This window comes from Condylostylus longicornis, unplaced genomic scaffold (assembly GCF_029603195.1).
Source record: "Condylostylus longicornis isolate FDR11 unplaced genomic scaffold, ASM2960319v2 ptg000015l, whole genome shotgun sequence".
Lineage (NCBI taxonomy): Eukaryota > Metazoa > Arthropoda > Insecta > Diptera > Dolichopodidae > Condylostylus > Condylostylus longicornis.
The window spans coordinates 2,792,451-2,804,462 of record NW_026577984.1 but is presented as its reverse complement, the minus strand read 5'-3'; positions in this window follow the sequence as shown (position 1 = coordinate 2,804,462).

Sequence of the window (12,012 nt, the reverse complement as noted above, 5' to 3'; positions counted from 1 at the left end):
ATGTATACTTGTGTACAAAGTGTCAATTATATATTTATGTGCATGTATATATTATATTTCATATATGCTTGCATTATAATATATATATATATATATAAATGTTCGTACATGTGTGTATAAAATAAATTTTCTTTTGAATCGAGGTCTTTTTTTTGTTATATTTTTCTTCCTTTTGTGTTGTTTTGTCTTTCTTTTTTTTTTGTTGTTTTGTAACTCAACTGAGTAGAAGTTTGTGTCCTGTCCATCATCATCTCTTTCTACATATGCGAATTATATATGATTTAAAAAAAAAGAAAAAAAACTGAAACAAAATAACGAAAAAAAAAGAAAATCCGCTAAGCCACCCTCGCTTGTATTTTTGTTGTTTTTCTTTTTTCATTTTCTTTTTTTAGATTGCTGTTGTCCTGAATTTTACTTTTCTTTGAACGTTTACGCCGGATTATTTTCGTAATAGCTAAGTTAGATTATTATATTTTTCTTTAATTCCGTTTTTTTTATTAATTTCTTGATACACACAGAAAAATTTTAAAGTTATAACAGATTTTAATATTTAATTAAAAATGGAAGGCGTTTATATCATTAAATTTTTATTTTTTATAGTTGAAATAGCTAATAATTATTGAGAACAATTATGTCACGTTTGGTTTAATGAAATTTCCGTAAAGCTTTCCTTGAAAAAGCGATTGGAACCTGAAAAAATTCCTTTTTAACATTTAGTTATTGAATACTTTTTTGTATTCCAATTTTAAAATTTTTAAATAAAGTTTTATTATATAATGTGTATAAAAAATACTGCTTCATTTACGCCATTCTTCTAATATCGTAATACGTAGTTACCGTTACTTCATTATTTTACTAGATATTGGATAAAAACTACAGTTTCATTGAAATAAGCTATCGAATTTCGAGCGTTTACTGATTTAAAAAGGCGGTAACTAGATAGGAAACTAGATAGGATTTTTACGGTAGAAAAAGCAAGTTGAAATTTTCCTTGTTTACGGAATTTTAAAATTCCTTGGCTTGCAATTGTAGTTTCGAAACAATCAGTTCATCAAAAGTGGCTTTCTTATACTACATTACACAGTTAAAACTTTTAGATCGGTTTAAGATTTGAGAAAAAAGAACATTGTATCGTAATTAAAAGTTTAGGAATTTTCTTTAATCTTTAGTACTAGTCGAATCTTTAGCGAATATCAGCCGATGTGCACCAGAGGTCTTATCGTATGTATGCTTCATTTGTTCCAAGTAACATTTTGACTTTAAGTAACACTAAAAATTTTCCGTTTAATACCTTTCTGAGTGTAAATTATACTTTGTTATTTTACATACATAATTTTTATGTCGGTTATAATGCCTTTCGCAAAGTATATGAACAACTTTAGAAAACCGGTTTTCTTATTCATTTTTTGTTTATTATTTTGTTGAAAATTTTTGCATTGTTATTGAAGATGAAGTTGCTTCACTATAATGTATTTATGAACAGATAAATGTTCACATAAAAATATAGAATATACAAAGTCGAGTGACGATGGCTAATAGCCAAAGATGCTATATTTAATATGGTATATGGATCACAATAATAATATGTAAGCGTACCTACAATATGAATCAATGTGTATGTATATGTAAGAGCATGCATTATGCTTTTGTCATTATATTAACATTATCGCTTTTTCAGTGACATTTTCGCGTTTTTGTATTTACCCAACTTTTTTCTATACATATATATAAGTATGTATGTGTTATATAAGATCTATACATATTGAAAAGAAGCTATCCATACGTTATATATTCAATATATTATTATGTATGTACGTATTAAAAATTTGGGAGGATCACTATGTCTAGTATTTAATTTTAATTTTTTTTTAAAAGATTAAATTAAAAGTTATTTTTAAAAAAATATTTCTATTAGCAAAATAAAATTATTTAATTTTTTGCAAATTGGATTTTAATCTCTGAAATTAATTCCATAATTCCTCTGAGGATAATATTAGAAACTAAAACTAACTTTATAATATGAAGTTATAACAAAATAATTATGCAAATTGCAATTTGAAATTTTGTGTTCCGATCTTTTGATTAAAACTAATAATCCGAATCACTTCATTTTCTCTAGACTAAGCGAGTTTAATTATTAGAACGAGAATAATTTATAATATTAGAAAATATTTTGAAAACTAATTCAAGTCAAACAATTGCAAACACAATTTTTGTCAAACAGTAATAAATACTAAACCGGTATATGTACAATTATATACCAATATCGGACACATGGCATTTTTGATAAGAAAACGATACCCTGCTTATTGTAACCCAAAGTTGTTGAAAAAAATGTCATGCATATTACATATAGGCATATGAGTATATTTGAACATACATGTACTTTTACAATAGTATGCAATTTATAAAATACAAAAGGCAAGGCAAGTGTTTTCCTATTTTCTTTTGCAGTTTTTCTTATTCCTCTTAAAAATACGCGATGCGGAGATTATCTTTTAATGTATACGTGCAAATATGTTCATGTGCCTGTATACCAATTACGTAATTCTACAATAGAATATGTACATTTATACATATGGACACATATATTGATGTATATTGTAATAAAATAAAAAGGATGAATAGAAGAGGGTTAAAAATTATCGAATGGATAGTTTTAAAGTTGAAGAATTTTCAAAGAGGTGATGGAAAACGTGTACGTTATTAATCTCTTAGTAAGGGAAATATAGCACGAAATGTAAGGGAAAATGAGAAAAATAAAAGGATGGAGCTGTATAGAGAGTCTTAACTCTTATTTTAAATGCATGAATAAAAGAAAATTATTATAGATGTTTTTAAGTACGCGGTGTATGTGTATATTGAATGAAAATAATAATATAGGAATATACATGTACATATAGGTTATTGAAATATATAAATATTCATTTATTAAATAAATTCTTATCTACGTATAGAAAATAAAGGTATTGTTCACATTTCAGGATATGTAGAATTGTACTGGCTATATTTCGGGTAGTTAGAGCTACGTTTGTGAATTCAAGAAATTGTTATAAATGCAGCAGAGTATTGGTTTTCCCAGTAATTTAATGCTTATGTAAAAATTATTTTATATATCTATTTTTGTTTAAAAATTCAATCTAGTTTTTGACTTGGCCTAAGTTTGGAGGTTAAAACACAGTGTAACACTTTGGAAAATCTTTTTTAATTATGATAAATGTTGAATTATGATCAATGATCTTGTTTAATATCTTGTATAATAGCAAATTTTTATATGAATATGAAGTGCAGTTAGTTCGGTTTGCAAAAAAAATTCTCTTTACGTAAATAAAACAAACATAAAATTAAAAATGTTCTGTGGCAACGCTGTAATAAATTGTCATAAAATAATTCTCTTTAAGAATTCATTGTCATATAAAAATTAGTGATAAATTCCATGGAAAATGCATTTACATATGCACACCTAGTCGCTTACGAACCTATATAAATAAAATCAGTTATAGAAATTGCAAATCCAATTCTATTTTCTTATTTTCCGATATTAAAATAAAAGGGGAATATAAATGCATTTGTGGGATATTTCGATACAATTACCGTTTTTATTATGCAGTCTTATTATCTACATATGTATATGTAAAAATGTTTTTTGTTACGAACACACAAATATAATCATATATATTAATGGTGCCACCGCTATATAAAATTAAGAGGAAAATAAGTATGAATATCTATATTAATATAAAATAAATCAATAAAATATTTATAAAAAGATGAGAAATTTTAATAAATATTCAATTGAATTTTAATAATAAATTGTTAAAAGGAAATAGGACTGCACGCGCGATATAACAGTGAAATAAAGTTATGTATGTAGATATGTATGTATACATATGTACGCACATGTGTGTGATTTCATACAAATTTTTATTATATAAATGATATTGCATAACTCTGGTGGATTAAGAAATGGTTAATTTATTATCCAGTATAACAAATAAACAACAATATAAAAGAATTTCTTCCTTTAATTTCTAATTTTCTCGGGGTGATTTTTTTTATTTATACATTATTATATAATATATTCTTTATATCTATGTATGTGTGTTATATTTATGTATGTTCTTACATATTATAATATTAAACATTGTCCTTATTTTATATTAGATTATATAGATTATAATATTAATAAATGCAGTTATTACAATAAAATAAAATGAAGATTTTAAATTGTTGAAATTTGAGAAGTGGAAAACGTTTCTATTTAAATTTCATATATTGAACATAACTAAAGCAAATCATACTTTTTTTGTCTTAAGTAAACCTGTGCATTAATTGTACCAACTGAGCACTGAAACCTATTCTTGTATTTTGTTCGCAGTTTACAAATTTGTTTCTTAAGGGCTCTTTCACTTATTTAATCTTCCGTGTTAATTATAATTTAAACACCAAAACGTTGACCAAATTTTCCATCATCAATAGAAGATATTTTTACAGCAATGAAAAGTTAATCTTTTGTGCTTTCTCACATACACAATGCCAACAAATCTTTTTTAACATTTCAAAAAAAAATGATTCAACAAGAAAACTATTTTTTATGCAAGTCTGTTCATTGAAAATACGCTTTCCATACTCATATACATAATTTTTCTTACTATTACAACCACACGTGTTTTGAATTGAATATAGAATTTTGTTTTTTGCTTCCTTTTTTTTTAGGAGTCTAATGAAAAAGGACTTTGATTTTTATCCGTTAGGAAAATTCTAAAGTGATGGAATGGAAAAGAAATACTTTTATTCACTGATTTTATTTTTGAATGACTATGAATAGAAATTAATTAAATTCATACGAATATGCATGTGTGCTGTTTAGTTATCGCTACAATAATTCGTTCTAGTGAAAAATTTCTTTTTTATGTTGAACGCGTTTTCGTTATTTGGTATATAAAATACGTAAAGGAAAATTTTAATTTTTTTTTATTCTTTACCAACTTTTTTATAAACATATACCATACGTAATTTAATAGGGACTTGTTTTAATTGGGTGAAGGAAAGCCGTATATGAATAATATCAGGTATAAGAGTTAAAATATATTGAAGAATTGTTAGTTTTAACATTATTAATGTTATGAATTAGTTTTCGGATATTTATGAGCATATTAAATTTAAAGTTAAAATTTGATTTTAAAAAAGAAATCATATAGCTTTTTATAATATTATTTGTAATTTTGCAACTGTATATTTCTTATTAGATTTTGACTAAGAAAATTGCAATAACATTATGAATTATTAACAATAGATTGTTTTCATTTGTAACCGCTAATATGAATAGTTGGTGTTGCACCCTTATTTACCCGCTTATTGGAATATGGGTGAAATTAAGCAAAATTATTCAAGAAAACTGTACAAGATCTATCATTTTAGTAAATTTTTATTCTAAAAATAGTTTCTATTAAATTATATTTAAGCTTGTCACAGAATTATTGTTAAGCAAAGATACATTTTTTATTTTTAAGGTAAATGATAACGTTCATTGGTGATTAATGTTATGTCGAATAAAAAGCAATCACTTACCTTCTTTTTATACACATATTTTTGATTCCACAACTCCGAAAAAATATTTGTCAAGTTTAGAAAACCATGATATACATAATATTCTAAATTTAAAATATTATGTTAGAAATTTTAGAAACCTTCAAAGTCAAGTTATAAATTCATCGTGGTTTTTATTTAGAATTCAAATTAAAATCTTTTTGTAATTACTTTCATCAATTATGTACGTGTGTATAATATTCTACTTATTTACGTATAGAAATAGAATAATTGTAAATCAGAATTATAATTGAATATGATTGACATGGTAAATAATACAATAATATATTAGAAAAAGTCTCACTCCTACACAGTGTTAGTTATTCTTTTATGAAATAACACATAATAATGTATATGTGTATACCTATGTATATGCATACGCCTATGTGTTTCCACGTAATATGGCATTATTTTTCGCTTGATTAAAAGTTTTTGTTTGTTTCTTATTTAGAGAAAATTTCCTTCATTTCCATATATCAAGACAAATTAAAACAACCTAAGATAAATATGTCTGAACGCACTCTACATCATATACATATATGTATACTTATTATGTCTGTATGAGAATTGGATGTAAAATTTTTCAGCATATTATATTATGTTAATATAACTATTGTATATAAATATTTGTTTATATGTTTGTATAAATGTCCAGCAATGTAAAATCATTTATGTGAAATATGAATTTCCACTTTGCAACGCGTATTTTATGTGTATAACTCTTTCCAATTTTTAATAAAGTCCTTTTAGAGAATAATTTCATCTCCTTAAAATAATTTTTTACCCTGGTTCTAATTTATATTCTCATTTTGTTATTATTTTTATATCTATACACATTAAAATATATTGTGTTTATATTATATGAACGCAATCATAGTATAAAATAAAAACAAAGGACACCCTCTATAGGAAAAGATTACACGGTTGCTCTATATATTATATAAACTTATTATATATGTACATGATATGGTATGTGTTTATTTAAAGGTTGAGATCCTTTTTTTGTTCCTCCTGAAGAAATATAACTAAAGAAATCATTAATCAATAGTCATATGTATTCAAAAAAGTTGTGCGCTCACTATATTCAAATTATATATTTTCTATGAATAAATATACATAATGCCTACATCCTTATATATTTCGTATAATGATGCCGTGTTTGGGTTCCTCAAACAAACGACATCGCAACGATTTATGGGGATAAGACAAAATCAACTATTCACATTCTCAATACATTACGTACGTAAATATGTCTGCATATTCTATTATTGTCCTGCTGCTTAATCCTAAAAGTTGAAAAATACTTTATTATTTTATATATAAGTATGTATAAGTGTATATACGAGAGTATATGTATATCATCTTACAATATCTTTTTATATATGTATATAGTACTATATATAGTCTTACTTTACATATTTATACACATTATGATTTATGCGTGATTATGTATGTGTATATATATTTTAAAAAAATATCTTTACATCAATTTTGACCCCAAGTATATCGCAGAAATTTTTCATTAATTTTCAATCCTTAGGGAGATCAAAATCAAACCAAAACCCATGAAAGTATAGGTAGATATAACCGTTCGCTTTTTCATTGAAATGGTCATCATTACATTAGAAATTATTTTTCAAAACTAATACAAATGTAACGTGCGTATATGGTTTTTTTTTTGCCATTTTGTTTTGTTGTCTTTATTGAAGGATAAAATAAAAATTTTTCTTCTTTAATATTGTGTTTTTCTTATAATTTTTCTCATGATCGTACAAATGTAAATTTTTTTATTTTTTCTGTTTGTTTATTTCATGGAATTTATAAAAGGTAAAATAGATTTTAACGATGATTACGAACCTTAAAAATTTAAAAAGAGGTGAAAATTTTAATTAGAAAATTGACTATGTCATCCTGAAAAGTTAACCCAATAATATATAGGCCCATAAATATGTACGTACATTTTTATACTCGTATAATCAAATATTTGAGGGGTATTATATAAATTTACCTTTCGTAACACTAAGAAATAGATGCCTGAGGTATAGACATATAATATATATTCTTGATCATCGCTAAGTTTATAGTCGATTTATCCATGCGTGTCTTTCCGTCCATCAACTAATCCATCGTAATTCAATACCACAATGGACAAACCCAGCTTAACTAAATTTTCAAAACTTAAGTTGCTACTGGAAAAATCCTATTCAATTTAGGTACAGCTTCGAGTAGCTTCCATACAACTTCAAATTAATTTGGTAATCTGACCATATTCCGTTTAATTTATACCTTTGAATCTTATAAGATTGCAATATTAAAAGTTTGAATAAAGGAGTTTCACAAAGTTGATCATAATAATTCTTTAGGTTCTTGCGAATGCCATGTAGTTTTCAAAATAATTTGGTTATATCGCGGAAACAAAGAGACCTACAGTGTTCAAATTTTGCACAAATGAGTTTGAACACATCTGAAATTTTCATAGTAATTTATAGAAAAAAGTTTAATAAGAGAGGTAAGAAAAAATCGTACTAGAACATCGGTTATATGAACTCTTTTGTGATGTGTCATATGTATAACACTTGAAAAATTAGTAAATCTTACGGGTTTACGCATTAAAGGTAACGTAAAGTTGTCACGTTCAACTCTATATTTTGCCAGTTTTTTTGTTACCTTTACAGAAAATTTACAATTTCTCACTTTTTAAATAGAATAGGACACCATAGTGATACAATAACGGTAATCAAAAATTACTTCAAGAAATATTTTTCGAAAAATTAAAAAAGAAAAACGCACTTACAGATCGAATAATCTAATTTCGTTTGATGAAATAACCCATTAGTTACAACACACACTTATTTTAGGTCATAAAAATGAGGTTGCCAGATTGATTATGAAGGTATTTTGGTTAATATGTGTACTACTGATATTATTTGTTTTAAACTTTGAGGCAAAGTTTTAGATGAAAGAGAAACGCAAACGTTTAGATTACAATTCAAGCATTCGTTTGGTTCCACAAACTTAAAGCAAATTGTGGAAATTTTTATAGAATAACAATGTAAATAATGAAAATTTCGAATTGAGCACAGTAAAGATCCCACCCAGGTGATACAACTGAAATGTAGTTGCCTTACCTACCTTCGTTTTTTTTTTGAATCTTTATGACTTGGGTTTAGACTATTCTAGAAAAACAAAGTTATTCGAGTATAACGGCGATTGTATCTAAGATATAGATTTTATTGATGTCTAAGATTCTCAAATTTCGTCAACCACTAATGATCATGAAAATTTTTGGCTTTTTTCTGAAGTTCTAGAAAGCTGGAACTTATGACAAGTATTCGTTTATAAAGCAAAGGAAAGCATTGGAATTTTCACCCTTAGACTCGTTAATATAGTAATAAAATATAAATTTTTGCGATCTTTGACGAAGGGGCCAATTTTTTTTTGATTGAATGCAAAATTTTCGGGATATATGTAGCTAGAAGATTGATTCTCCATGAGTTCTGATACTTTTTTGACATTGCGAGTAATATAGTGATATATTCTGTTTTACAAACATTGTACTTGAAAATGATTTCGGTGGAATTTTTATTGGCAATCCTAATTAATATATTAATCATTGTTATTAAGTGAAGAAGAACTGGAAAAAAATTTTCATTATGATATCAACAATCTCTTTTATTTGTAAGTATGTGTGCACATAAATTTTCTATAAAAAGTTGAAGGAAAATTTTAAATTCAACGATTCTGTTTTTTTTTTCTTTTTTTTCTGTTGTTTGTAAAAGTATAAGTAATAATGATAAAATATCATTGCTGATAAGTTTATTGCCTATTTATACAAACATATACTTGTGTTTCGGTAAATATAGTGAAATATTCACGAACATTAAATTTACATATGAGTTGACGATGTCTTCTTGTTTCCTACATAATGTTCGCTATTTTCTAAATAGTAGCGAGTAAAAAAAAAACTTTTATACAAAAGATAAAGTCAAAGTACTTTCTGTATATTTTGTTGTGTTCATTTAATGTTGAAGCGTTAAAGGATAATAAAAGTAATAACAGTATTTTTGCGTTGTATTTTGTTAATAAAAACAAAAAAAAACAGAAAAAAAAGAAAAAACAACCCACACAGTACAAGAAAGGACCAAAGGATTTCCATATATAAAACTTTTAACTAAATTAAACGAGTTGAACGCGAAGTTTTTTTTTTATTTGACTTTACTTTTGTTGTACGTTAATGCCTATATATATAACAGTTATATAAATTTGTATGTGTGCATTTCTATAGACGAATATAAAGTTATCTCGAGGGTATGATGTTTAGAAAAGTTTTTCTCTTTTATTTTCTCCTGCAATTATTCGTAAAAAAAAAAAAAAAAACATTTTTTTTAGTGAGACGCGGCTATTCTGTAAGGATTCTTCAATAAAATATCTTAGTTTTTACGATGGTATTGTTGTTGTGTAGTGTTTTTTGAACTGTTTTGGTAACTTTTTATATAAATATTTTTTTTTGCTATATTTTTATGGCTTTTAGTATTTATAATTTTTAGGTTTATTGGTATTAAGGGGTTACTTAAAAATGTATACCAATGTCCTTGTAAACTTATATGTGTTTTATAATAACGGTTTTTAAATAGAATATATTATGTTAGCTAAATGATTATTATGTAGGTATAGAGTAAATGTTTTATATAGTAGCAGTGGCATTGGTAGTGGTATATAATGGTGGATAAGTTATAATGAAGCTTGAAATGAAGGGGGGGGGGGGGTTGTTTTATTTTTTTTTTTTGGAAAATTTTTGTTAAAGGACATATTTTGTTTTTCTTTTAGTCTTTTTCTTTTATTAGTCACATTCTTTTCGGTATTTGTATGCATAGTGAGAAAAAATAGAGTATTATTTGGTGTTTTAAGGATGATGATTTGAATATTTTGTTTTATATTAAGCAATCGATCGATACATTCGTTTTCTTTATTTTTTTTACGTGTTGTGGATAATTGTTATTTTTGGGTTACTTTGGTTTAATTAGTTAAATTGTTTTGAAATAAAAATTAAATATATTGAAATGATTGTTTAAATTTTGCCATTATTTTATACTTACAGTATAAATTTAAAGTTTTGCTAACTGTTACTCTGAATATAAATATGGAAATAATGTTAATTAAAAATTTTTTAAAAAAATATTTAATTAAATTGAAAAAAAATATTTCATATTTGAAAAAGAACTCGTTTTTTGTTAGAGAAATTTAGAACAGGGATTAAGAACTAAATTTAGTGAAAATTCTTAAAATTTTTTCAGTCGGAATGTATTGTTTATATATATATAGAATTCGTATAAATTCGTACGAACAAAGAAATATTGATTATAAATTTTTTTAATTTTTGTATTCCTTTAACGTCTACTTTGTTATTATTATACAATTCCCAAACAATTTTCGAAAAGTATTAAAAGACAGACGTCTAAAACGTAGACACATCATACACAAATAATATTTTTGATTAATTTTGAATCGATTAAGCTATGTCTTTCCGTACGTTCTGTCTGTCTGTCCGTCGCAGCGATGCCCCGAAAACGAACGAACTAGATTTAGAATTTTTAGAAGTTTATCGAAAAATATTTTTAATGATATCTTGACAAATAAATTTCTGACAAATAAATTTTGTTATGCAGATACTATTTGTATAAAATTTTTCTATGGTGGTTGCTATAATTACCTTAAAACTTGAAAAAGAAATTCAATATGTTAAAATTTATAAAAGCTAAAATGTGCGAATTTTTCAAAGGTAAATCACATAATTGGATAACTATTTCTTTAAAATTGGTGGTACTTTTTAAATAATTTCTTTGCATCTCAGAAAACTGTCAAGCCGACAGTATTCCAATTTTGCTTAATCAAGTTTAATAGTAGAATCACTATTTCAAACAATTTTGATCATAGTTGTGCGATTTATTACAATGGTTGGCATACAATCTTAAAAATTATTTTGTCCTAAATCAAAATCAGTTCAAACTGTAGCGTTTAAATTTCACGTTAATAAGTTTAGCAAAATGGCAATCATACTAATGTTCAACAAAATATTGGTAAAGAATGCAATCTCGAACACAGAGTTGACACGATCAACTATATATGAATTTCCTTGATTTACAAAGTATTTTTATTTACATATTTCAATATAACATTTTTAATCATTTTTAACCCATATTTTCATTTACCATATTTAATTCTTCCCATGTTCTTTGTTTTGATTTCTAAAATCTATTTTTCACTTGCATATTTTTAAAATTACTGCAAATGAGAATTCTAGAACAAATTACTTGATTAAAATTTATAACGAATTTAGTACAAATATTGCATGTCTGATTTAAAAAAAGATCATTATATGTTGTATAACAAAATAATAATTGCTGAGACAATTTAGATTTCATA